Source organism: Triturus cristatus, chromosome 4_1, assembly GCF_964204655.1.
Source record: "Triturus cristatus chromosome 4_1, aTriCri1.1, whole genome shotgun sequence".
Classification (NCBI taxonomy): Eukaryota; Metazoa; Chordata; class Amphibia; order Caudata; family Salamandridae; genus Triturus; species Triturus cristatus.
The window spans coordinates 134,215,704-134,243,255 of record NC_140585.1 but is presented as its reverse complement, the minus strand read 5'-3'; the positions used below and the strand labels follow the sequence as shown (position 1 = coordinate 134,243,255).

Here is a 27,552-nt window from a genome sequence, read left to right as displayed (position 1 = left end):
TTAGTGGCATTAAAAAGTGCTTCTATGCCGACGCACTGAATATGTAATAGGTTTGCAGAATTTTGACGTGACAGAATGGGTTTTTAGCTTAAGTGTGTGTAGAAGAACTGCAAGGTGTGTGCCTATGTGTGCATAGAGTGGTACATGTGTAAAATCTGTATGATTTGGGCAGTTAAAGTGCTGATTTTGCCTCCGAGTAAGAAAAGTACTACACAAAATGTATAAAGGATCGGCACATTGGCTGCCTTTGCTGATGCCCCCGTTGCCTAATTTGTAGTGCAATGGTTAAGTTGCAGAGTGTGGTTGAACTTGGTTAGGAGACTTAGTGCCTCTTTCCGTGTCCTACTGATGATAAGGATGGCTTGATACCATTTTCTAAGCCCAGTATATTGAGAAAAGAAGTAAGTGAAGAAGAAGTGTGGAGTTGAAAGTGGTTCTCCAATTTCTCTCCACTTGCTAAAATTGCAAAGTCTCCATTATAGCATAGAAGAGAGCGTTAAAGTCGGGGATGGAAGAGGATGAAAATGGGAAGTTTACTTATAGAGAGAAGTGAGAAATGCCCTGTGTGCACACACCGGTGTCTGACCATAGTATACATTTAAATAATGCCTCTAGAAAAGAGCTATGCATGTGTGCCTCAGTGGCCTAATGGATAAGGCACTGGCCTCCTAAGTCAGGGATTGTGGGTTCAAGTCCCATCGGAGGTGATAACAAAAATCCTCCCTCTTTCTTTTCCAGAAAATAAGGTAGATTTATTACATGCTTCCTCTCAGAAGTTTATGAGGGATTAGGTACTTTGAAACGGTCCCATTTTACTTGTGTACACTTCACAGTCATGTTAGTGTTCTGAAACTGCAAAGTATATTTTTAAATGCCTATTTTTGTGAGATGCATTTTCGACCGGCCAGAACATATTACTTTGGAAAAAATGATATGAATTGGATTGGTGTGAATCTTGTTTCTAGAGGTGGTGACAGGCTTTCAGCTACTTGAATAGGTCAAGCCAGGATTCATAAAACTTATACAACCTATGTCAGTGTGAAAAATTAGCATATGCAGGAAGGAGCAATTTGTACTACTTTCAAAACAGTTTCACTCCACGTCTGGAAACGTCCAGAGCTATGTAGAGCATACAAATGAGCTTTAAACTCATGAGGAAAGAGGTTTGTATGGAAAAAGGAAAACAAAAGCATATCGTAATCATAAAATTCTCAATATATAGATTCCAAAAAAGTGCTTCCAGCGAAAAGAGCTGAAAGAACACTATGGGATGTAAACCTGAATACCTTTCAATAATATGTTCTCCATCCATGCATACCACCTACATGATAAAAATCATCTCAGGTGGACGGATGACCGCGTGGCCTAATGGATAAGGAAGGTGTCTGACTTCGGATCAGAAGATTGAGGGTTCGAGTCCCTTCGTGGTCGTTTTTGGCCAATGGTCACACAATCTGCTTTACATTCAGAGTGGAAAAAGTCTTTTCCAATACTCTTGTAGTCCTCACTTTCTCAGTACTAATCATTAATAAAGTGGAGTACATACTGTAAACTCATTCAGGTTGCATCTTCAGTCTAACTACTTGTGCATTTTAGTGGCATTAAAAAGTGCTTCTATGCCGACGCACTGAATATGTAATAGGTTTGCAGAATTTTGACGTGACAGAATGGGTTTTTAGCTTAAGTGTGTGTAGAAGAACTGCAAGGTGTGTGCCTATGTGTGCATAGAGTGGTACATGTGTAAAATCTGTATGATTTGGGCAGTTAAAGTGCTGATTTTGCCTCCGAGTAAGAAAAGTACTACACAAAATGTATAAAGGATCGGCACATTGGCTGCCTTTGCTGATGCCCCCGTTGCCTAATTTGTAGTGCAATGGTTAAGTTGCAGAGTGTGGTTGAACTTGGTTAGGAGACTTAGTGCCTCTTTCCGTGTCCTACTGATGATAAGGATGGCTTGATACCATTTTCTAAGCCCAGTATATTGAGAAAAGAAGTAAGTGAAGAAGAAGTGTGGAGTCGAAAGTGGTTCTCCAATTTCTCTCCACTTGCTAAAATTGCAAATTCTCCATTATAGCATAGAAGAGAGTGTTAAAGTCGGGGATGGAAGAGGATAAAAATGGGATGTTTACTTATAGAGAGAAGTGAGAAATGCCCTGTGTGCACACACCGGTGTCTGACCATAGAATACATTTAAATAATGCCTCTAGTAAAGAGCTATGCATGTGTGCCTCAGTGGCCTAATGGATAAGGCACTGGCCTCCTAAGCCAGGGATTGTGGGGTCAAGTCCCATCTGGGGTGATAACAAAAATCCTGCCTCTTTCTTTTCCAGAAAATTAGGTAGATTTATTACATGCTTCCTCTCAGAAGTTTATGAGGGATTAGGTACTTTGAAACTGTCCCGTTTTACTTGTGTACACTTCACAGTCATGTTAGGGTTCTGAAACTGCAAAGTATATTTTTAAATGCCTATTTTTGTGAGATGCATTTTCGACCGGCCAGAACATATTCCTTTGGAAAAAATGATTTGAATTGGATTGGTGTGAATCTTGTTTCTAGAGGTGGTGACAGGCTTTCAGCTACTTGAATAGGTCAAGCCAGGATACATAAAATGTATACAACCTATGTGAGTGTGAAAAATTAGCATATGCAGGAAGGAGCAATTTGTCCTACTTTCAAAACAGTTTCACTCCACGTCTGGAAACTTCCAGAGCTATGTAGAGAATACAAATGAGCTTTAAACTCATGAGGAAAGAGGTTTGTATGGAAAAAGGAAAACAAAAGCATATCGTACTCATAAAATTCTCAATATATAGATTCCAAAAAAGTGCTTCCAGCGAAAAGAGCTGAAAGAACACTATGGGATGTAAACCTGAATACCTTTCAATAATATGTTCTCCATCCATGCATACCACCTACATGATAAAAATCATCTCAGGTGGACGGATGACCGCGTGGCCTAATGGATAAGGCGTCTGACTTCGGATCAGAAGAGTGAGGGTTCGAGTCCCTTCGTGGTTGTTTTTGGCCAATGGTCACACAATCTGCTTTACATTCAGAGTGGAAAAAGTCTTTTCCAATACTCTTGTAGTCCTCACTTTCTCATTACTAATCATTAATAAAGTGGAGTACATACTGTAAACTCATTCAGGTTGCATCTTCAGTCTAACTACTTGTGCATTTTAGTGGCATTAAAAAGTGCTTCTATGCCGACGCACTGAATATGTAATAGGTTTGCAGAATTTTGACGTGACAGAATGGGTTTTTAGCTTAAGTGTGTGTAGAAGAACTGCAAGGTGTGTGCCTATGTGTGCATAGAGTGCTACATGTGTAAAATCTGTATGATTTGGGCAGTTAAAGTGCTGATTTTGCCTCCGAGTAAGAAAAGTACTACACAAAATGTATAAAGGATCGGCACATTGGCTGCCTTTGCTGATGCCCCCGTTGCCTAATTTGTAGTGCAATGGTTAAGTTGCAGAGTGTGGTTGAACTTGGTTAGGAGACTTAGTGCCTCTTTCCGTGTCCTACTGATGATAAGGATGGCTTGATACCATTTTCTAAGCCCAGTATATTGAGAAAAGAAGTAAGTGAAGAAGAAGTGTGGAGTCGAAAGTGGTTCTCCAATTTCTCTCCACTTGCTAAAATTGCAAATTCTCCATTATAGCATAGAAGAGAGCGTTAAAGTCGGGGATGGAAGAGGATGAAAATGGGAAGTTTACTTATAGAGAGAAGTGAGAAATGCCCTGTGTGCACACACCGGTGTCTGACCATAGAATACATTTAAATAATGCCTCTAGAAAAGAGCTATGCATGTGTGCCTCAGTGGCCTAATGGATAAGGCACTGGCCTGCTAAGCCAGGGATTGTGGGTTCAAGTCCCAGCTGAGGTGATAACAAAAATCCTCCCTCTTTCTTTTCCAGAAAATTAGGTAGATTTATTACACGCTTCCTCTCAGAAGTTTATGAGGGATTAGGTACTTTGAAACGGTCCCATTTTACTTGTGTACACTTCACAGTCATGTTAGTGTTCTGAAACTGCAAAGTAGATTTTTAAATGCCTATTTTTGTGAGATGCATTTTCGACCGGCCAGAACATATTCCTTTGGAAAAAATGATTTGAATTGGATTGGTGTGAATCTTGTTTCTAGAGGTGGTGACAGGCTTTCAGCTACTTGAATAGGTCAAGCCAGGATACATAAAACGTATACAACCTATGTGAGTGTGAAAAATTAGCATATGCAGGAAGGAGCAATTTGTCCTACTTTCAAAACAGTTTCACTCCACGTCTGGAAACTTCCAGAGCTATGTAGAGAATACAAATGAGCTTTAAACTCATGAGGAAAGAGGTTTGTATGGAAAAAGGAAAACAAAAGCATATCGTACTCATAAAATTCTCAATATATAGATTCCAAAAAAGTGCTTCCAGCGAAAAGAGCTGAAAGAACACTATGGGATGTAAACCTGAATACCTTTCAATAATATGTTCTCCATCCATGCATACCACCTACATGATAAAAATCATCTCAGGTGGACGGATGACCGCGTGGCCTAATGAATAAGGTGTCTGACTTCGGATCAGAAGATTAAGGGTTCGAGTCCCTTCGTGGTCGTTTTTGGCCAATGGTCACACAATCTGCTTTACATTCAGAGTGGAAAAAGTATTTTCCAATACTCTTGTAGTCCTCACTTTCTCATTACTAATCATTAATAAAGTGGAGTACATACTGTAAACTCATTCAGGTTGCATCTTCAGTCTAACTACTTGTGCATTTTAGTGGCATTAAAAAGTGCTTCTATGCCGACGCACTGAATATGTAATAGGTTTGCTGAATTTTGACGTGACAGAATGGGTTTTTAGCTTAAGTGTGTGTAGAAGAACTGCGCAGTGTGTGCCTATGTGTGCATAGAGTGCTACATGTGTAAAATCTGTATGATTTGGGCAGTTAAAGTGCTGATTTTGCCTCTGAGTAAGAAAAGTACTACACAAAATGTATAAAGGATCGGCACATTGGCTGCCTTTGCTGATGCCCCCGTTGCCTAATTTGTAGTGCAATGGTTAAGTTGCAGAGTGTGGTTGAACTTGGTTAGGAGACTTAGTGCCTCTTTCCGTGTCCTACTGATGATAAGGATGGCTTGATACCATTTTCTAAGCCCAGTATATTGAGAAAAGAAGTAAATGAAGAAGAAGTGTGGAGTCGAAAGTGGTTCTCCAATTTCTCTCCACTTGCTAAAATTGCAAAGTCTCCATTATAGCATAGAAGAGAGCGTTAAAGTCGGGGATGGAAGAGGATGAAAATGGGAAGTTTACTTATAGAGAGAAGTGAGAAATGCCCTGTGTGCACACACCGGTGTCTGACCATAGAATACATTTAAATAACGCCTCTAGAAAAGAGCTATGCATGTGTGCCTCAGTGGCCTAATGGATAAGGCACTGGCCTCCTAAGCCAGGGATTGTGGGGTCAAGTCCCATCTGAGGTGATAACAAAAATCCTCCCTCTTTCTTTTCCAGAAAATTAGATAGATTTATTACATGCTTCCTCTCAGAAGTTTATGAGGGATTAGGTACTTTGAAACGGTCCCATTTTACTTGTGTACACTTCACAGTCATGTTAGTGTTCTGAAACTGCAAAGTAGATTCTTAAATGCCTATTTTTGTGAGATGCATTTTCGAGCGGCCAGAACATATTCCTTTGGAAAAAATGATATGAATTGGATTGGTGTGAATCTTGTTTCTAGAGGTGGTGACAGGCTTTCAGCTACTTGAATAGGTCAAGCCAGGATTCATAAAACTTATACAACCTATGTGAGTGTGAAAAATTAGCATATGCAGGAAGGAGCAATTTGTACTACTTTCAAAACAGTTTCACTCCACGTCTGGAAACGTCCAGAGCTATGTAGAGCATACAAATGAGCTTTAAACTCATGAGGAAAGAGGTTTGTATGGAAAAAGGAAAACAAAAGCATATCGTAATCATAAAATTCTCAATATATAGATTCCAAAAAAGTGCTTCCAGCGAAAAGAGCTGAAAGAACACTATGGGATGTAAACCTGAATACCTTTCAATAATATGTTCTCCATCCATGCATACCACCTACATGATAAAAATCATCTCAGGTGGAAGGATGACTGCGTGGCCTAATGGATAAGGAAGGTGTCTGACTTCGGATCAGAAGATTGAGGGTTCGAGTCCCTTCGTGGTTGTTTTTGGCCAATGGTCACACAATCTGCTTTACATTCAGAGTGGAAAAAGTCTTTTCCAATACTCTTGTAGTCCTCACTTTCTCAGTACTAATCATTAATAAAGTGGAGTACATACTGTAAACTCATTCAGGTTGCATCTTCAGTCTAACTACTTGTGCATTTTAGTGGCATTAAAAAGTGCTTCTATGCCGACGCACTGAATATGTAATAGGTTTGCAGAATTTTGACGTGACAGAATGGGTTTTTAGCTTAAGTGTGTGTAGAAGAACTGCAAGGTGTGTGCCTATGTGTGCATAGAGTGGTACATGTGTAAAATCTGTATGATTTGGGCAGTTAAAGTGCTGATTTTGCCTCCGAGTAAGAAAAGTACTACACAAAATGTATAAAGGATCGGCACATTGGCTGCCTTTGCTGATGCCCCCGTTGCCTAATTTGTAGTGCAATGGTTAAGTTGCAGAGTGTGGTTGAACTTGGTTAGGAGACTTAGTGCCTCTTTCCGTGTCCTACTGATGATAAGGATGGCTTGATACCATTTTCTAAGCCCAGTATATTGAGAAAAGAAGTAAGTGAAGAAGAAGTGTGGAGTTGAAAGTGGTTCTCCAATTTCTCTCCACTTGCTAAAATTGCAAAGTCTCCATTATAGCATAGAAGAGAGCGTTAAAGTCGGGGATGGAAGAGGATGAAAATGGGAAGTTTACTTATAGAGAGAAGTGAGAAATGCCCTGTGTGCACACACCGGTGTCTGACCATAGAATACATTTAAATAACGCCTCTAGAAAAGAGCTATGCATGTGTGCCTCAGTGGCCTAATGGATAAGGCACTGGCCTCCTAAGCCAGGGATTGTGGGGTCAAGTCCCATCTGAGGTGATAACAAAAATCCTCCCTCTTTCTTTTCCAGAAAATTAGATAGATTTATTACATGCTTCCTCTCAGAAGTTTATGAGGGATTAGGTACTTTGAAACGGTCCCATTTTACTTGTGTACACTTCACAGTCATGTTAGTGTTCTGAAACTGCAAAGTAGATTCTTAAATGCCTATTTTTGTGAGATGCATTTTCGAGCGGCCAGAACATATTCCTTTGGAAAAAATGATATGAATTGGATTGGTGTGAATCTTGTTTCTAGAGGTGGTGACAGGCTTTCAGCTACTTGAATAGGTCAAGCCAGGATTCATAAAACTTATACAACCTATGTGAGTGTGAAAAATTAGCATATGCAGGAAGGAGCAATTTGTACTACTTTCAAAACAGTTTCACTCCACGTCTGGAAACGTCCAGAGCTATGTAGAGCATACAAATGAGCTTTAAACTCATGAGGAAAGAGGTTTGTATGGAAAAAGGAAAACAAAAGCATATCGTAATCATAAAATTCTCAATATATAGATTCCAAAAAAGTGCTTCCAGCGAAAAGAGCTGAAAGAACACTATGGGATGTAAACCTGAATACCTTTCAATAATATGTTCTCCATCCATGCATACCACCTACATGATAAAAATCATCTCAGGTGGACGGATGACTGCGTGGCCTAATGGATAAGGAAGGTGTCTGACTTCGGATCAGAAGATTGAGGGTTCGAGTCCCTTCGTGGTTGTTTTTGGCCAATGGTCACACAATCTGCTTTACATTCAGAGTGGAAAAAGTCTTTTCCAATACTCTTGTAGTCCTCACTTTCTCAGTACTAATCATTAATAAAGTGGAGTACATACTGTAAACTCATTCAGGTTGCATCTTCAGTCTAACTACTTGTGCATTTTAGTGGCATTAAAAAGTGCTTCTATGCCGACGCACTGAATATGTAATAGGTTTGCAGAATTTTGACGTGACAGAATGGGTTTTTAGCTTAAGTGTGTGTAGAAGAACTGCAAGGTGTGTGCCTATGTGTGCATAGAGTGGTACATGTGTAAAATCTGTATGATTTGGGCAGTTAAAGTGCTGATTTTGCCTCCGAGTAAGAAAAGTACTACACAAAATGTATAAAGGATCGGCACATTGGCTGCCTTTGCTGATGCCCCCGTTGCCTAATTTGTAGTGCAATGGTTAAGTTGCAGAGTGTGGTTGAACTTGGTTAGGAGACTTAGTGCCTCTTTCCGTGTCCTACTGATGATAAGGATGGCTTGATACCATTTTCTAAGCCCAGTATATTGAGAAAAGAAGTAAGTGAAGAAGAAGTGTGGAGTTGAAAGTGGTTCTCCAATTTCTCTCCACTTGCTAAAATTGCAAAGTCTCCATTATAGCATAGAAGAGAGCGTTAAAGTCGGGGATGGAAGAGGATGAAAATGGGAAGTTTACTTATAGAGAGAAGTGAGAAATGCCCTGTGTGCACACACCGGTGTCTGACCATAGTATACATTTAAATAATGCCTCTAGAAAAGAGCTATGCATGTGTGCCTCAGTGGCCTAATGGATAAGGCACTGGCCTCCTAAGTCAGGGATTGTGGGTTCAAGTCCCATCGGAGGTGATAACAAAAATCCTCCCTCTTTCTTTTCCAGAAAATAAGGTAGATTTATTACATGCTTCCTCTCAGAAGTTTATGAGGGATTAGGTACTTTGAAACGGTCCCATTTTACTTGTGTACACTTCACAGTCATGTTAGTGTTCTGAAACTGCAAAGTAGATTTTTAAATGCCTATTTTTGTGAGATGCATTTTCGACCGGCCAGAACATATTCCTTTGGAAAAAATGATATGAATTGGATTGGTGTGAATCTTGTTTCTAGAGGTGGTGACAGGCTTTCAGCTACTTGAATAGGTCAAGCCAGGATTCATAAAACTTATACAACCTATGTGAGTGTGAAAAATTAGCATATGCAGGAAGGAGCAATTTGTACTACTTTCAAAACAGTTTCACTCCACGTCTGGAAACGTCCAGAGCTATGTAGAGACTACAAATGAGCTTTAAACTCATGAGGAAAGAGGTTTGTATGGAAAAAGGAAAACAAAAGCATATCGTACTCATAAAATTCTCAATATATAGATTCCAAAAAAGTGCTTCCAGCGAAAAGAGCTGAAAGAACACTATGGGATGTAAACCTGAATACCTTTCAATAATATGTTCTCCATCCATGCATACCACCTACATGATAAAAATCATCTCAGGTGGACGGATGACCGCGTGGCCTAATGGATAAGGCGTCTGACTTTGGATCAGAAGATTGAGGGTTCGAGTCCCTTCGTGGTCGTTTTTGGCCAATGGTCACACAATCTGCTTTACATTCAGAGTGGAAAAAGTATTTTCCAATACTCTTGTAGTCCTCACTTTCTCATTACTAATCATTAATAAAGTGGAGTACATACTGTAAACTCATTCAGGTTGCATCTTCAGTCTAACTACTTGTGCATTTTAGTGGCATTAAAAAGTGCTTCTATGCCGACGCACTGAATATGTAATAGGTTTGCAGAATTTTGACGTGACAGAATGGGTTTTTAGCTTAAGTGTGTGTAGAAGAACTGCGCAGTGTGTGCCTATGTGTGCATAGAGTGCTACATGTGTAAAATCTGTATGATTTGGGCAGTTAAAGTGCTGATTTTGCCTCCGAGTAAGAAAAGTACTACACAAAATGTATAATGGATCGGCACATTGGCTGCCTTTGCTGATGCCCCCGTTGCCTAATTTGTAGTGCAATGGTTAAGTTGCAGAGTGTGGTTGAACTTGGTTAGGAGACTTAGTGCCTCTTTCCGTGTCCTACTGATGATAAGGATGGCTTGATACCATTTTCTAAGCCCAGTATATTGAGAAAAGAAGTAAGTGAAGAAGAAGTGTGGAGTCGAAAGTGGTTCTCCAATTTCTCTCCACTTGCTAAAATTGCAAAGTCTCCATTATAGCATAGAAGAGAGCGTTAAACTCGGGGATGGAAGAGGATGAAAATGGGAAGTTTACTTATAGAGAGAAGTGAGAAATGCCCTGTGTGCACACACCGGTGTCTGACCATAGAATACATTTAAATAATGCCTCTAGAAAAGAGCTAAGTATGTGTGCCTCAGTGGCCTAATGGATAAGGGACTGGCCTCCTAAGCCAGGGATTGTGGGTTCGAGTCCCATCTGAGGTGATAACAAAAATCCTCCCTCTTTCTTTTCCAGAATATTAGGTAGATTTATTACATGCTTCCTCTCAGAAGTTTATGAGGGATTAGGTACTTTGAAACGGTCCCATTTTACTTGTGTACACTTCACAGTCATGTTAGTGTTCTGAAACTGCAAAGTAGATTTTTAAATGCCTATTTTTGTGAGATGCATTTTCGACCGGCCAGAACATATTCCTTTGGAAAAAATGATTTGAATTGGATTGGTGTGAATCTTGTTTCTAGAGGTGGTGACAGGCTTTCAGCTACTTGAATAGGTCAAGCCAGGATACATAAAACGTATACAACCTATGTGAGTGTGAAAAATTAGCATATGCAGGAAGGAGCAATTTGTCCTACTTTCAAAACAGTTTCACTCCACGTCTGGAAACTTCCAGAGCTATGTAGAGAATACAAATGAGCTTTAAACTCATGAGGAAAGAGGTTTGTATGGAAAAAGGAAAACAAAAGCATATCGTACTCATAAAATTCTCAATATATAGATTCCAAAAAAGTGCTTCCAGCGAAAAGAGCTGAAAGAACACTATGGGATGTAAACCTGAATACCTTTCAATAATATGTTCTCCATCCATGCATACCACCTACATGATAAAAATCATCTCAGGTGGACGGATGACCACGTGGCCTAATGGATAAGGCGTCTGACTTCGGATCAGAAGAGTGAGGGTTCGAGTCCCTTCGTGGTTGTTTTTGGCCAATGGTCACACAATCTGCTTTACATTCAGAGTGGAAAAAGTCTTTTCCAATACTCTTGTAGTCCTCACTTTCTCATTACTAATCATTAATAAAGTGGAGTACATACTGTAAACTCATTCAGGTTGCATCTTCAGTCTAACTACTTGTGCATTTTAGTGGCATTAAAAAGTGCTTCTATGCCGACGCACTGAATATGTAATAGGTTTGCAGAATTTTGACGTGACAGAATGGGTTTTTAGCTTAAGTGTGTGTAGAAGAACTGCAAGGTGTGTGCCTATGTGTGCATAGAGTGCTACATGTGTAAAATCTGTATGATTTGGGCAGTTAAAGTGCTGATTTTGCCTCCGAGTAAGAAAAGTACTACACAAAATGTATAAAGGATCGGCACATTGGCTGCCTTTGCTGATGCCCCCGTTGCCTAATTTGTAGTGCAATGGTTAAGTTGCAGAGTGTGGTTGAACTTGGTTAGGAGACTTAGTGCCTCTTTCCGTGTCCTACTGATGATAAGGATGGCTTGATACCATTTTCTAAGCCCAGTATATTGAGAAAAGAAGTAAGTGAAGAAGAAGTGTGGAGTCGAAAGTGGTTCTCCAATTTCTCTCCACTTGCTAAAATTGCAAATTCTCCATTATAGCATAGAAGAGAGCGTTAAAGTCGGGGATGGAAGAGGATGAAAATGGGAAGTTTACTTATAGAGAGAAGTGAGAAATGCCCTGTGTGCACACACCGGTGTCTGACCATAGAATACATTTAAATAATGCCTCTAGAAAAGAGCTATGCATGTGTGCCTCAGTGGCCTAATGGATAAGGCACTGGCCTCCTAAGCCAGGGATTGTGGGTTCAAGTCCCATCTGAGGTGATAACAAAAATCCTCCCTCTTTCTTTTCCAGAAAATTAGGTAGATTTATTACACGCTTCCTCTCAGAAGTTTATGAGGGATTAGGTACTTTGAAACGGTCCCATTTTACTTGTGTACACTTCACAGTCATGTTAGTGTTCTGAAACTGCAAAGTAGATTTTTAAATGCCTATTTTTGTGAGATGCATTTTCGACCGGCCAGAACATATTCCTTTGGAAAAAATGATTTGAATTGGATTGGTGTGAATCTTGTTTCTAGAGGTGGTGACAGGCTTTCAGCTACTTGAATAGGTCAAGCCAGGATACATAAAACGTATACAACCTATGTGAGTGTGAAAAATTAGCATATGCAGGAAGGAGCAATTTGTCCTTCTTTCAAAACAGTTTCACTCCACGTCTGGAAACTTCCAGAGCTATGTAGAGAATACAAATGAGCTTTAAACTCATGAGGAAAGAGGTTTGTATGGAAAAAGGAAAACAAAAGCATATCGTACTCATAAAATTCTCAATATATAGATTCCAAAAAAGTGCTTCCAGCGAAAAGAGCTGAAAGAACACTATGGGATGTAAACCTGAATACCTTTCAATAATATGTTCTCCATCCATGCATACCACCTACATGATAAAAATCATCTCAGGTGGACGGATGACCGCGTGGCCTAATGAATAAGGTGTCTGACTTCGGATCAGAAGATTAAGGGTTCGAGTCCCTTCGTGGTCGTTTTTGGCCAATGGTCACACAATCTGCTTTACATTCAGAGTGGAAAAAGTCTTTTCCAATACTCTTGTAGTCCTCACTTTCTCAGTACTAATCATTAATAAAGTGGAGTACATACTGTAAACTCATTCAGGTTGCATCTTCAGTCTAACTACTTGTGCATTTTAGTGGCATTAAAAAGTGCTTCTATGCCGACGCACTGAATATGTAATAGGTTTGCAGAATTTTGACGTGACAGAATGGGTTTTTAGCTTAAGTGTGTGTAGAAGAACTGCAAGGTGTGTGCCTATGTGTGCATAGCGTGGTACATGTGTAAAATCTGTATGATTTGGGCAGTTAAAGTGCTGATTTTGCCTCCGAGTAAGAAAAGTACTACACAAAATGTATAAAGGATCGGCACATTGGCTGCCTTTGCTGATGCCCCCGTTGCCTAATTTGTAGTGCAATGGTTAAGTTGCAGAGTGTGGTTGAACTTGGTTAGGAGACTTAGTGCCTCTTTCCGTGTCCTACTGATGATAAGGATGGCTTGATACCATTTTCTAAGCCCAGTATATTGAGAAAAGAAGTAAGTGAAGAAGAAGTGTGGAGTCGAAAGTGGTTCTCCAATTTCTCTCCACTTGCTAAAATTGCAAAGTCTCCATTATAGCATAGAAGAGAGCGTTAAAGTCGGGGATGGAAGAGGATGAAAATGGGAAGTTTACTTATAGAGAGAAGTGAGAAATGCCCTGTGTGCACACACCGGTGTCTGACCATAGAATACATTTAAATAACGCCTCTAGAAAAAAGCTATGCATGTGTGCCTCAGTGGCCTAATGGATAAGGCACTGGCCTCCTAAGCCAGGGATTGTGGGGTCAAGTCCCATCTGAGGTGATAACAAAAATCCTCCCTCTTTCTTTTCCAGAAAATTAGATAGATTTATTACATGCTTCCTCTCAGAAGTTTATGAGGGATTAGGTACTTTGAAACGGTCCCATTTTACTTGTGTACACTTCACAGTCATGTTAGTGTTCTGAAACTGCAAAGTAGATTCTTAAATGCCTATTTTTGTGAGATGCATTTTCGAGCGGCCAGAACATATTCCTTTGGAAAAAATGATATGAATTGGATTGGTGTGAATCTTGTTTCTAGAGGTGGTGACAGGCTTTCAGCTACTTGAATAGGTCAAGCCAGGATTCATAAAACTTATACAACCTATGTGAGTGTGAAAAATTAGCATATACAGGAAGGAGCAATTTGTACTACTTTCAAAACAGTTTCACTCCACGTCTGGAAACGTCCAGAGCTATGTAGAGCATACAAATGAGCTTTAAACTCATGAGGAAAGAGGTTTGTATGGAAAAAGGAAAACAAAAGCATATCGTAATCATAAAATTCTCAATATATAGATTCCAAAAAAGTGCTTCCAGCGAAAAGAGCTGAAAGAACACTATGGGATGTAAACCTGAATACCTTTCAATAATATGTTCTCCATCCATGCATACCACCTACATGATAAAAATCATCTCAGGTGGACGGATGACTGCGTGGCCTAATGGATAAGGAAGGTGTCTGACTTCGGATCAGAAGATTGAGGGTTCGAGTCCCTTCGTGGTCGTTTTTGGCCAATGGTCACACAATCTGCTTTACATTCAGAGTGGAAAAAGTCTTTTCCAATACTCTTGTAGTCCTCACTTTCTCAGTACTAATCATTAATAAAGTGGAGTACATACTGTAAACTCATTCAGGTTGCATCTTCAGTCTAACTACTTGTGCATTTTAGTGGCATTAAAAAGTGCTTCTATGCCGACGCACTGAATATGTAATAGGTTTGCAGAATTTTGACGTGACAGAATGGGTTTTTAGCTTAAGTGTGTGTAGAAGAACTGCAAGGTGTGTGCCTATGTGTGCATAGAGTGGTACATGTGTAAAATCTGTATGATTTGGGCTGTTAAAGTGCTGATTTTGCCTCCGAGTAAGAAAAGTACTACACAAAATGTATAAAGGATCGGCACATTGGCTGCCTTTGCTGATGCCCCCGTTGCCTAATTTGTAGTGCAATGGTTAAGTTGCAGAGTGTGGTTGAACTTGGTTAGGAGACTTAGTGCCTCTTTCCGTGTCCTACTGATGATAAGGATGGCTTGATACCATTTTCTAAGCCCAGTATATTGAGAAAAGAAGTAAGTGAAGAAGAAGTGTGGAGTCGAAAGTGGTTCTCCAATTTCTCTCCACTTGCTAAAATTGCAAATTCTCCATTATAGCATAGAAGAGAGTGTTAAAGTCGGGGATGGAAGAGGATGAAAATGGGATGTTTACTTATAGAGAGAAGTGAGAAATGCCCTGTGTGCACACACCGGTGTCTGACCATAGAATACATTTAAATAATGCCTCTAGAAAAGAGCTATGCATGTGTGCCTCAGTGGCCTAATGGATAAGGCACTGGCCTCCTAAGCCCGGGATTGTGGGTTTGAGTCCCATCTGAGGTAATAACAAAAATCCTGCCTCTTTCTTTTCCAGAAAATTAGGTAGATTTATTACATGCTTCCTCTCAGAAGTTTATGAGGGATTAGGTACTTTGAAACTGTCCCGTTTTACTTGTGTACACTTCACAGTCATGTTAGGGTTCTGAAACTGCAAAGTATATTTTTAAATGCCTATTTTTGTGAGATGCATTTTCGACCGGCCAGAACATATTCCTTTGGAAAAAATGATTTGAATTGGATTGGTGTGAATCTTGTTTCTAGAGGTGGTGACAGGCTTTCAGCTACTTGAATAGGTCAAGCCAGGATACATAAAATGTATACAACCTATGTGAGTGTGAAAAATTAGCATATGCAGGAAGGAGCAATTTGTCCTACTTTCAAAACAGTTTCACTCCACGTCTGGAAACTTCCAGAGCTATGTAGAGAATACAAATGAGCTTTAAACTCATGAGGAAAGAGGTTTGTATGGAAAAAAGAAAACAAAAGCATATCGTACTCATAAAATTCTCAATATATAGATTCCAAAAAAGTGCTTCCAGCGAAAAGAGCTGAAAGAACACTATGGGATGTAAACCTAAATACCTTTCAATAATATGTTCTCCATCCATGCATACCACCTACATGATAAAAATCATCTCAGGTGGACGGATGACCGCGTGGCCTAATGGATAAGGCGTCTGACTTCGGATCAGAAGAGTGAGGGTTCGAGTCCCTTCGTGGTTGTTTTTGGCCAATGGTCACACAATCTGCTTTACATTCAGAGTGGAAAAAGTCTTTTCCAATACTCTTGTAGTCCTCACTTTCTCATTACTAATCATTAATAAAGTGGAGTACATACTGTAAACTCATTCAGGTTGCATCTTCAGTCTAACTACTTGTGCATTTTAGTGGCATTAAAAAGTGCTTCTATGCCGACGCACTGAATATGTAATAGGTTTGCAGAATTTTGACGTGACAGAATGGGTTTTTAGCTTAAGTGTGTGTAGAAGAACTGCAAGGTGTGTGCCTATGTGTGCATAGAGTGCTACATGTGTAAAATCTGTATGATTTGGGCAGTTAAAGTGCTGATTTTGCCTCTGAGTAAGAAAAGTACTACACAAAATGTATAAAGGATCGGCACATTGGCTGCCTTTGCTGATGCCCCCGTTGCCTAATTTGTAGTGCAATGGTTAAGTTGCAGAGTGTGGTTGAACTTGGTTAGGAGACTTAGTGCCTCTTTCCGTGTCCTACTGATGATAAGGATGGCTTGATACCATTTTCTAAGCCCAGTATATTGAGAAAAGAAGTAAGTGAAGAAGAAGTGTGGAGTCGAAAGTGGTTCTCCAATTTCTCTCCACTTGCTAAAATTGCAAAGTCTCCATTATAGCATAGAAGAGAGCGTTAAAGTCGGGGATGGAAGAGGATGAAAATGGGAAGTTTACTTATAGAGAGAAGTGAGAAATGCCCTGTGTGCACACACCGGTGTCTGACCATAGAATACATTTAAATAACGCCTCTAGAAAAGAGCTATGCATGTGTGCCTCAGTGGCCTAATGGATAAGGCACTGGCCTCCTAAGCCAGGGATTGTGGGGTCAAGTCCCATCTGAGGTGATAACAAAAATCCTCCCTCTTTCTTTTCCAGAAAATTAGATAGATTTATTACATGCTTCCTCTCAGAAGTTTATGAGGGATTAGGTACTTTGAAACGGTCCCATTTTACTTGTGTACACTTCACAGTCATGTTAGTGTTCTGAAACTGCAAAGTAGATTCTTAAATGCCTATTTTTGTGAGATGCATTTTCGAGCGGCCAGAACATATTCCTTTGGAAAAAATGATATGAATTGGATTGGTGTGAATCTTGTTTCTAGAGGTGGTGACAGGCTTTCAGCTACTTGAATAGGTCAAGCCAGGATTCATAAAACTTATACAACCTATGTGAGTGTGAAAAATTAGCATATGCAGGAAGGAGCAATTTGTCCTACTTTCAAAACAGTTTCACTCCACGTCTGGAAACGTCCAGAGCTATGTAGAGCATACAAATGAGCTTTAAACTCATGAGGAAAGAGGTTTGTATGGAAAAAGGAAAACAAAAGCATATCGTAATCATAAAATTCTCAATATATAGATTCCAAAAAAGTGCTTCCAGCGAAAAGAGCTGAAAGAACACTATGGGATGTAAACCTGAATACCTTTCAATAATATGTTCTCCATCCATGCATACCACCTACATGATAAAAATCATCTCAGGTGGAAGGATGACTGCGTGGCCTAATGGATAAGGAAGGTGTCTGACTTCGGATCAGAAGATTGAGGGTTCGAGTCCCTTCGTGGTCGTTTTTGGCCAATGGTCACACAATCTGCTTTACATTCAGAGTGGAAAAAGTCTTTTCCAATACTCTTGTAGTCCTCACTTTCTCAGTACTAATCATTAATAAAGTGGAGTACATACTGTAAACTCATTCAGGTTGCATCTTCAGTCTAACTACTTGTGCATTTTAGTGGCATTAAAAAGTGCTTCTATGCCGACGCACTGAATATGTAATAGGTTTGCAGAATTTTGACGTGACAGAATGGGTTTTTAGCTTAAGTGTGTGTAGAAGAACTGCAAGGTGTGTGCCTATGTGTGCATAGAGTGGTACATGTGTAAAATCTGTATGATTTGGGCAGTTAAAGTGCTGATTTTGCCTCCGAGTAAGAAAAGTACTACACAAAATGTATAAAGGATCGGCACATTGGCTGCCTTTGCTGATGCCCCCGTTGCCTAATTTGTAGTGCAATGGTTAAGTTGCAGAGTGTGGTTGAACTTGGTTAGGAGACTTAGTGCCTCTTTCCGTGTCCTACTGATGATAAGGATGGCTTGATACCATTTTCTAAGCCCAGTATATTGAGAAAAGAAGTAAGTGAAGAAGAAGTGTGGAGTCGAAAGTGGTTCTCCAATTTCTCTCCACTTGCTAAAATTGCAAAGTCTCCATTATAGCATAGAAGAGAGTGTTAAAGTCGGGGATGGAAGAGGATGAAAATGGGAAGTTTACTTATAGAGAGAAGTGAGAAATGCCCTGTGTGCACACACCGGTGTCTGACCATAGAATACATTTAAATAATGCCTCTAGAAAAGAGCTATGCATGTGTGCCTCAGTGGCCTAATGGATAAGGCACTGGCCTCCTAAGCCAGGGATTGTGGGTTTGAGTCCCATCTGAGGTGATTACAAAAATCGTGCCTCTTCCTTTTCCAGAAAATTAGGTAGATTTATTACATGCTTCCTCTCAGAAGCTTATGAGGGATTAGGTACTTTGAAACTGTCCCGTTTTACTTGTGTACACTTCACAGTCATGTTAGGGTTCTGAAACTGCAAAGTATATTTTTAAATGCCTATTTTTGTGAGATGCATTTTCGACCGGCCAGAACATATTCCTTTGGAAAAAATGATTTGAATTGGATTGGTGTGAATCTTGTTTCTAGAGGTGGTGACAGGCTTTCAGCTACTTGAATAGGTCAAGCCAGGATACATAAAATGTATACAACCTATGTGAGTGTGAAAAATTAGCATATGCAGGAAGGAGCAATTTGTCCTACTTTCAAAACAGTTTCACTCCACGTCTGGAAACTTCCAGAGCTATGTAGAGAATACAAATGAGCTTTAAACTCATGAGGAAAGAGGTTTGTATGGAAAAAGGAAAACAAAAGCATATCGTACTCATAAAATTCTCAATATATAGATTCCAAAAAAGTGCTTCCAGCGAAAAGAGCTGAAAGAACACTATGGGATGTAAACCTGAATACCTTTCAATAATATGTTCTCCATCCATGCATACCACCTACATGATAAAAATCATCTCAGGTGGACGGATGACCGCGTGGCCTAATGGATAAGGAAGGTGTCTGACTTCGGATCAGAAGATTGAGGGTTCGAGTCCCTTCGTGGTCGTTTTTGGCCAATGGTCACACAATCTGCTTTACATTCAGAGTGGAAAAAGTCTTTTCCAATACTCTTGTAGTCCTCACTTTCTCAGTACTAATCATTAATAAAGTGGAGTACATAATGTAAACTCATTCAGGTTGCATCTTCAGTCTAACTACTTGTGCATTTTAGTGGCATTAAAAAGTGCTTCTATGCCGACGCACTGAATATGTAATAGGTTTGCAGAATTTTGACGTGACAGAATGGGTTTTTAGCTTAAGTGTGTGTAGAAGAACTGCAAGGTGTGTGCCTATGTGTGCATAGAGTGGTACATGTGTAAAATCTGTATGATTTGGGCAGTTAAAGTGCTGATTTTGCCTCCGAGTAAGAAAAGTACTACACAAAATGTATAAAGGATCGGCACATTGGCTGCCTTTGCTGATGCCCCCGTTGCCTAATTTGTAGTGCAATGGTTAAGTTGCAGAGTGTGGTTGAACTTGGTTAGGAGACTTAGTGCCTCTTTCCGTGTCCTACTGATGATAAGGATGGCTTGATACCATTTTCTAAGCCCAGTATATTGAGAAAAGAAGTAAGTGAAGAAGAAGTGTGGAGTCGAAAGTGGTTCTCCAATTTCTCTCCACTTGCTAAAATTGCAAAGTCTCCATTATAGCATAGAAGAGAGTGTTAAAGTCGGGGATGGAAGAGGATGAAAATGGGAAGTTTACTTATAGAGAGAAGTGAGAAATGCCCTGTGTGCACACACCGGTGTCTGACCATAGAATACATTTAAATAATGCCTCTAGAAAAGAGCTATGCATGTGTGCCTCAGTGGCCTAATGGATAAGGCACTGGCCTCCTAAGCCAGGGATTGTGGGTTTGAGTCCCATCTGAGGTGATACCAAAAATCCTGCCTCTTCCTTTTCCAGAAAATTAGGTAGATTTATTACATGCTTCCTCTCAGAAGTTTATGAGGGATTAGGTACTTTGAAACTGTCCCGTTTTACTTGTGTACACTTCACAGTCATGTTAGGGTTCTGAAACTGCAAAGTATATTTTTAAATGCCTATTTTTGTGAGATGCATTTTCGACCGGCCAGAACATATTCCTTTGGAAAAAATGATTTGAATTGGATTGGTGTGAATCTTGTTTCTAGAGGTGGTGACAGGCTTTCAGCTACTTGAATAGGTCAAGCCAGGATACATAAAATGTATACAACCTATGTGAGTGTAAAAAATTAGCATATGCAGGAAGGAGCAATTTGTCCTACTTTCAAAACAGTTTCACTCCACGTCTGGAAACTTCCAGAGCTATGTAGAGAATACAAATGAGCTTTAAACTCATGAGGAAAGAGGTTTGTATGGAAAAAGGAAAACAAAAGCATATCGTACTCATAAAATTCTCAATATATAGTATCCAAAAAAGTGCTTCCAGCGAAAAGAGCTGAAAGAACACTATGGGATGTAAACCTGAATACCTTTCAATAATATGTTCTCCATCCATGCATACCACCTACATGATAAAAATCATCTCAGGTGGACGGATGACCGCGTGGCCTAATGGATAAGGAAGGTGTCTGACTTCGGATCAGAAGATTGAGGGTTCGAGTCCCTTCGTGGTCGTTTTTGGCCAATGGTCACACAATCTGCTTTACATTCAGAGTGGAAAAAGTCTTTTCCAATACTCTTGTAGTCCTCACTGTCTCAGTACTAATCATTAATAAAGTGGAGTACATAATGTAAACTCATTCAGGTTGCATCTTCAGTCTAACTACTTGTGCATTTTAGTGGCATTAAAAAGTGCTTCTATGCCGACGCACTGAATATGTAATAGGTTTGCAGAATTTTGACGTGACAGAATGGGTTTTTAGCTTAAGTGTGTGTAGAAGAACTGCAAGGTGTGTGCCTATGTGTGCATAGAGTGGTACATGTGTAAAATCTGTATGATTTGGGCAGTTAAAGTGCTGATTTTGCCTCCGAGTAAGAAAAGTACTACACAAAATGTATAAAGGATCGGCACATTGGCTGCCTTTGCTGATGCCCCCGTTGCCTAATTTGTAGTGCAATGGTTAAGTTGCAGAGTGTGGTTGAACTTGGTTAGGAGACTTAGTGCCTCTTTCCGTGTCCTACTGATGATAAGGATGGCTTGATACCATTTTCTAAGCCCAGTATATTGAGAAAAGAAGTAAGTGAAGAAGAAGTGTGGAGTCGAAAGTGGTTCTCCAATTTCTCTCCACTTGCTAAAATTGCAAAGTCTCCATTATAGCATAGAAGAGAGTGTTAAAGTCGGGGATGGAAGAGGATGAAAATGGGAAGTTTACTTATAGAGAGAAGTGAGAAATGCCCTGTGTGCACACACCGGTGTCTGACCATAGAATACATTTAAATAATGCCTCTAGAAAAGAGCTATGCATGTGTGCCTCAGTGGCCTAATGGATAAGGCACTGGCCTCCTAAGCCAGGGATTGTGGGTTTGAGTCCCATCTGAGGTGATACCAAAAATCCTGCCTCTTCCTTTTCCAGAAAATTAGGTAGATTTATTACATGCTTCCTCTCAGAAGTTTATGAGGGATTAGGTACTTTGAAACTGTCCCGTTTTACTTGTGTACACTTCACAGTCATGTTAGGGTTCTGAAACTGCAAAGTATATTTTTAAATGCCTATTTTTGTGAGATGCATTTTCGACCGGCCAGAACATATTCCTTTGGAAAAAATGATTTGAATTGGATTGGTGTGAATCTTGTTTCTAGAGGTGGTGACAGGCTTTCAGCTACTTGAATAGGTCAAGCCAGGATACATAAAATGTATACAACCTATGTGAGTGTGAAAAATTAGCATATGCAGGAAGGAGCAATTTGTCCTACTTTCAAAACAGTTTCACTCCACGTCTGGAAACTTCCAGAGCTATGTAGAGAATACAAATGAGCTTTAAACTCATGAGGAAAGAGGTTTGTATGGAAAAAGGAAAACAAAAGCATATCGTACTCATAAAATTCTCAATATATAGATTCCAAAAAAGTGCTTCCAGCGAAAAGAGCTGAAAGAACACTATGGGATGTAAACCTGAATACCTTTCAATAATATGTTCTCCATCCATGCATACCACCTACATGATAAAAATCATCTCAGGTGGAAGGATGACTGCGTGGCCTAATGGATAAGGAAGGTGTCTGACTTCGGATCAGAAGATTGAGGGTTCGAGTCCCTTCGTGGTTGTTTTTGGCCAATGGTCACACAATCTGCTTTACATTCAGAGTGGAAAAAGTCTTTTCCAATACTCTTGTAGTCCTCACTTTCTCAGTACTAATCATTAATAAAGTGGAGTACATACTGTAAACTCATTCAGGTTGCATCTTCAGTCTAACTACTTGTGCATTTTAGTGGCATTAAAAAGTGCTTCTATGCCGACGCACTGAATATGTAATAGGTTTGCAGAATTTTGACGTGACAGAATGGGTTTTTAGCTTAAGTGTGTGTAGAAGAACTGCAAGGTGTGTGCCTATGTGTGCATAGAGTGCTACATGTGTAAAATCTGTATGATTTGGGCAGTTAAAGTGCTGATTTTGCCTCCGAGTAAGAAAAGTACTACACAAAATGTATAAAGGATCGGCACATTGGCTGCCTTTGCTGATGCCCCCGTTGCCTAATTTGTAGTGCAATGGTTAAGTTGCAGAGTGTGGTTGAACTTGGTTAGGAGACTTAGTGCCTCTTTCCGTGTCCTACTGATGATAAGGATGGCTTGATACCATTTTCTAAGCCCAGTATATTGAGAAAAGAAGTAAGTGAAGAAGAAGTGTGGAGTCGAAAGTGGTTCTCCAATTTCTCTCCACTTGCTAAAATTGCAAAGTCTCCATTATAGCATAGAAGAGAGCGTTAAAGTCGGGGATGGAAGAGGATGAAAATGGGAAGTTTACTTATAGAGAGAAGTGAGAAATGCCCTGTGTGCACACACCGGTGTCTGACCATAGAATACATTTAAATAATGCCTCTAGAAAAGAGCTATGCATGTGTGCCTCAGTGGCCTAATGGATAAGGCACTGGCCTCCTAAGCCAGGGATTGTGGGTTCAAGTCCCATCTTAGGTGATAACAAAAATCCTCCCTCTTTCTTTTCCAGAAAATTAGGTAGATTTATTACATGCTTCCTCTCAGAAGTTTATGAGGGATTAGGTACTTTGAAACGGTCCCATTTTACTTGTGTACACTTCACAGTCATGTTAGTGTTCTGAAACTGCAAAGTAGATTTTTAAATGCCTATTTTTGTGAGATGCATTTTCGACCGGCCAGAACATATTCCTTTGGAAAAAATAATATGAATTGGATTGGTGTGAATCTTGTTTCTAGAGGTGGTGACAGGCTTTCAGCTACTTGAATAGGTCAAGCCAGGATTCATAAAACTTATACAACCTATGTGAGTGTGAAAAATTAGCATATGCAGGAAGGAGCAATTTGTACTACTTTCAAAACAGTTTCACTCCACGTCTGAAAACGTCCAGAGCTATGTAGAGCATACAAATGAGCTTTAAACTCATGAGGAAAGAGGTTTGTATGGAAAAAGGAAAACAAAAGCATATCGTACTCATAAAATTCTCAATATATAGATTCTAAAAAAGTGCTTCCAGCGAAAAGAGCTGAAAGAACACTATGGGATGTAAACCTGAATACCTTTCAATAATATGTTCTCCATCCATGCATACCACCTACATGATAAAAATCATCTCAGGTGGACGGATGACCGCGTGGCCTAATGGATAAGGCGTCTGACTTCGGATCAGAAGATTGAGGGTTCGAGTCCCTTCGTGGTCGTTTTTGGCCAATGGTCACACAATCTGCTTTACATTCAGAGTGGAAAAAGTCTTTTCCAATACTCTTGTAGTCCTCACTTTCTCAGTACTAATCATTAATAAAGTGGAGTACATACTGTAAACTCATTCAGGTTGCATCTTCAGTCTAACTACTTGTGCATTTTAGTGGCATTAAAAAGTGCTTCTATGCCGACGCACTGAATATGTAATAGGTTTGCAGAATTTTGACGTGACAGAATGGGTTTTTAGCTTAAGTGTGTGTAGAAGAACTGCAAGGTGTGTGCCTATGTGTGCATAGAGTGGTACATGTGTAAAATCTGTATGATTTGGGCAGTTAAAGTGCTGATTTTGCCTCCGAGTAAGAAAAGTACTACACAAAATGTATAAAGGATCGGCACATTGGCTGCCTTTGCTGATGCCCCCGTTGCCTAATTTGTAGTGCAATGGTTAAGTTGCAGAGTGTGGTTGAACTTGGTTAGGAGACTTAGTGCCTCTTTCCGCGTCCTACTGATGATAAGGATGGCTTGATACCATTTTCTAAGCCCAGTATATTGAGAAAAGAAGTAAGTGAAGAAGAAGTGTGGAGTCGAAAGTGGTTCTCCAATTTCTCTCCACTTGCTAAAATTGCAAAGTCTCCATTATAGCATAGAAGAGAGTGTTAAAGTCGGGGATGGAAGAGGATGAAAATGGGAAGTTTACTTATAGAGAGAAGTGAGAAATGCCCTGTGTGCACACACCGGTGTCTGACCATAGAATACATTTAAATAATGCCTCTAGAAAAGAGCTATGCATGTGTGCCTCAGTGGCCTAATGGATAAGGCACTGGCCTCCTAAGCCAGGGATTGTGGGTTTGAGTCCCATCTGAGGTGATAACAAAAATCCTGCCTCTTTCTTTTCCAGAAAATTAGGTAGATTTATTACATGCTTCCTCTCAGAAGTTTATGAGGGATTAGGTACTTTGAAACTGTCCCGTTTTACTTGTGTACACTTCACAGTCATGTTAGGGTTCTGAAACTGCAAAGTATATTTTTAAATGCCTATTTTTGTGAGATGCATTTTCGACCGGCCAGAACATATTCCTTTGGAAAAAATGATTTGAATTGGATTGGTGTGAATCTTGTTTCTAGAGGTGGTGACAGGCTTTCAGCTACTTGAATAGGTCAAGCCAGGATACATAAAATGTATACAACCTATGTGAGTGTGAAAAATTAGCATATGCAGGAAGGAGCAATTTGTCCTACTTTCAAAACAGTTTCACTCCACGTCTGGAAACTTCCAGAGCTATGTAGAGAATACAAATGAGCTTTAAACTCATGAGGAAAGAGGTTTGTATGGAAAAAGGAAAACAAAAGCATATCGTACTCATAAAATTCTCAATATATAGATTCCAAAAAAGTGCTTCCAGCGAAAAGAGCTGAAAGAAAACTATGGGATGTAAACCTGAATACCTTTCAATAATATGTTCTCCATCCATGCATACCACCTACATGATAAAAATCATCTCAGGTGGACGGATGACCGCGTGGCCTAATGGATAAGGTGTCTGACTTCGGATCAGAAGATTGAGGGTTCGAGTCCCTTCGTGGTCGTTTTTGGCCAATGGTCACACAATCTGCTTTACATTCAGAGTGGAAAAAGTCTTTTCCAATACTCTTGTAGTCCTCACTTTCTCATTACTAATCATTAATAAAGTGGAGTACATACTGTAAACTCATTCAGGTTGCATCTTCAGTCTAACTACTTGTGCATTTTAGTGGCATTAAAAAGTGCTTCTATGCCGACGCACTGAATATGTAATAGGTTTGCAGAATTTTGACGTGACAGAATGGGTTTTTAGCTTAAGTGTGTGTAGAAGAACTGCAAGGTGTGTGCCTATGTGTGCATAGAGTGCTACATGTGTAAAATCTGTATGATTTGGGCAGTTAAAGTGCTGATTTTGCCTCTGAGTAAGAAAAGTACTACACAAAATGTATAAAGGATCGGCACATTGGCTGCCTTTGCTGATGCCCCCGTTGCCTAATTTGTAGTGCAATGGTTAAGTTGCAGAGTGTGGTTGAACTTGGTTAGGAGACTTAGTGCCTCTTTCCGTGTCCTACTGATGATAAGGATGGCTTGATACCATTTTCTAAGCCCAGTATATTGAGAAAAGAAGTAAGTGAAGAAGAAGTGTGGAGTCGAAAGTGGTTCTCCAATTTCTCTCCACTTGCTAAAATTGCAAAGTCTCCATTATAGCATAGAAGAGAGTGTTAAAGTCGGGGATGGAAGAGGATGAAAATGGGAAGTTTACTTATAGAGAGAAGTGAGAAATGCCCTGTGTGCACACACCGGTGTCTGACCATAGAATACATTTAAATAATGCCTCTAGAAAAGAGCTATGCATGTGTGCCTCAGTGGCCTAATGGATAAGGCACTGGCCTCCTAAGCCAGGGATTGTGGGTTTGAGTCCCATCTGAGGTGATAACAAAAATCCTGCCTCTTTCTTTTCCAGAAAATTAGGTAGATTTATTACATGCTTCCTCTCAGAAGTTTATGAGGGATTAGGTACTTTGAAACGGTCCCATTTTACTTGTGTACACTTCACAGTCATGTTAGTGTTCTGAAACTGCAAAGTAGATTCTTAAATGCCTATTTTTGTGAGATGCATTTTCGAGCGGCCAGAACATATTCCTTTGGAAAAAATGATATGAATTGGATTGGTGTGAATCTTGTTTCTAGAGGTGGTGACAGGCTTTCAGCTACTTGAATAGGTCAAGCCAGGATTCATAAAACTTATACAACCTATGTGAGTGTGAAAAATTAGCATATGCAGGAAGGAGCAATTTGTACTACTTTCAAAACAGTTTCACTCCACGTCTGGAAACGTCCAGAGCTATGTAGAGCATACAAATGAGCTTTAAACTCATGAGGAAAGAGGTTTGTATGGAAAAAGGAAAACAAAAGCATATCGTAATCATAAAATTCTCAATATATAGATTCCAAAAAAGTGCTTCCAGCGAAAAGAGCTGAAAGAACACTATGGGATGTAAACCTGAATACCTTTCAATAATATGTTCTCCATCCATGCATACCACCTACATGATAAAAATCATCTCAGGTGGACGGATGACTGCGTGGCCTAATGGATAAGGAAGGTGTCTGACTTCGGATCAGAAGATTGAGGGTTCGAGTCCCTTCGTGGTCGTTTTTGGCCAATGGTCACACAATCTGCTTTACATTCAGAGTGGAAAAAGTCTTTTCCAATACTCTTGTAGTCCTCACTTTCTCAGTACTAATCATTAATAAAGTGGAGTACATACTGTAAACTCATTCAGGTTGCATCTTCAGTCTAACTACTTGTGCATTTTAGTGGCATTAAAAAGTGCTTCTATGCCGACGCACTGAATATGTAATAGGTTTGCAGAATTTTGACGTGACAGAATGGGTTTTTAGCTTAAGTGTGTGTAGAAGAACTGCAAGGTGTGTGCCTATGTGTGCATAGAGTGGTACATGTGTAAAATCTGTATGATTTGGGCAGTTAAAGTGCTGATTTTGCCTCCGAGTAAGAAAAGTACTACACAAAATGTATAAAGGATCGGCACATTGGCTGCCTTTGCTGATGCCCCCGTTGCCTAATTTGTAGTGCAATGGTTAAGTTGCAGAGTGTGGTTGAACTTGGTTAGGAGACTTAGTGCCTCTTTCCGTGTCCTACTGATGATAAGGATGGCTTGATACCATTTTCTAAGCCCAGTATATTGAGAAAAGAAGTAAGTGAAGAAGAAGTGTGGAGTCGAAAGTGGTTCTCCAATTTCTCTCCACTTGCTAAAATTGCAAAGTCTCCATTATAGCATAGAAGAGAGTGTTAAAGTCGGGGATGGAAGAGGAT

The 27,552-nt window shown here is 39.9% G+C and overlaps 11 non-coding genes across 11 annotated transcripts; all 11 read left to right on the top strand.

The window, feature by feature from the left end:
• The first annotated feature begins 2,946 nt into the window (after positions 1 to 2,946).
• TRNAR-UCG (transfer RNA arginine (anticodon UCG)) lies at positions 2,947 to 3,019 on the top strand. Its single transcript has one exon. It is a non-coding gene; the product is annotated as a tRNA-Arg (tRNA).
• A 7,875-nt stretch (positions 3,020 to 10,894) lies between these two features.
• TRNAR-UCG (transfer RNA arginine (anticodon UCG)) lies at positions 10,895 to 10,967 on the top strand. The gene has a single exon. It is a non-coding gene; the product is annotated as a tRNA-Arg (tRNA).
• A 795-nt stretch (positions 10,968 to 11,762) lies between these two features.
• TRNAR-CCU (transfer RNA arginine (anticodon CCU)) lies at positions 11,763 to 11,835 on the top strand. Its single transcript has one exon. It is a non-coding gene; the product is annotated as a tRNA-Arg (tRNA).
• A 3,827-nt stretch (positions 11,836 to 15,662) lies between these two features.
• On the top strand, positions 15,663 to 15,735 carry TRNAR-UCG (transfer RNA arginine (anticodon UCG)). The gene has a single exon. It is a non-coding gene; the product is annotated as a tRNA-Arg (tRNA).
• Positions 15,736 to 18,122: 2,387 nt separating this feature from the next.
• TRNAR-CCU (transfer RNA arginine (anticodon CCU)) lies at positions 18,123 to 18,195 on the top strand. The gene has a single exon. It is a non-coding gene; the product is annotated as a tRNA-Arg (tRNA).
• Positions 18,196 to 19,714: 1,519 nt separating this feature from the next.
• TRNAR-CCU (transfer RNA arginine (anticodon CCU)) lies at positions 19,715 to 19,787 on the top strand. The gene has a single exon. It is a non-coding gene; the product is annotated as a tRNA-Arg (tRNA).
• A 1,519-nt stretch (positions 19,788 to 21,306) lies between these two features.
• Positions 21,307 to 21,379, top strand: TRNAR-CCU (transfer RNA arginine (anticodon CCU)). The gene has a single exon. It is a non-coding gene; the product is annotated as a tRNA-Arg (tRNA).
• A 2,239-nt stretch (positions 21,380 to 23,618) lies between these two features.
• On the top strand, positions 23,619 to 23,691 carry TRNAR-UCG (transfer RNA arginine (anticodon UCG)). The gene has a single exon. It is a non-coding gene; the product is annotated as a tRNA-Arg (tRNA).
• A 795-nt stretch (positions 23,692 to 24,486) lies between these two features.
• On the top strand, positions 24,487 to 24,559 carry TRNAR-CCU (transfer RNA arginine (anticodon CCU)). Its single transcript has one exon. It is a non-coding gene; the product is annotated as a tRNA-Arg (tRNA).
• A 647-nt stretch (positions 24,560 to 25,206) lies between these two features.
• Positions 25,207 to 25,279, top strand: TRNAR-UCG (transfer RNA arginine (anticodon UCG)). The gene has a single exon. It is a non-coding gene; the product is annotated as a tRNA-Arg (tRNA).
• Positions 25,280 to 26,074: 795 nt separating this feature from the next.
• Positions 26,075 to 26,147, top strand: TRNAR-CCU (transfer RNA arginine (anticodon CCU)). Its single transcript has one exon. It is a non-coding gene; the product is annotated as a tRNA-Arg (tRNA).
• The last annotated feature ends 1,405 nt before the right edge of the window (positions 26,148 to 27,552 follow it).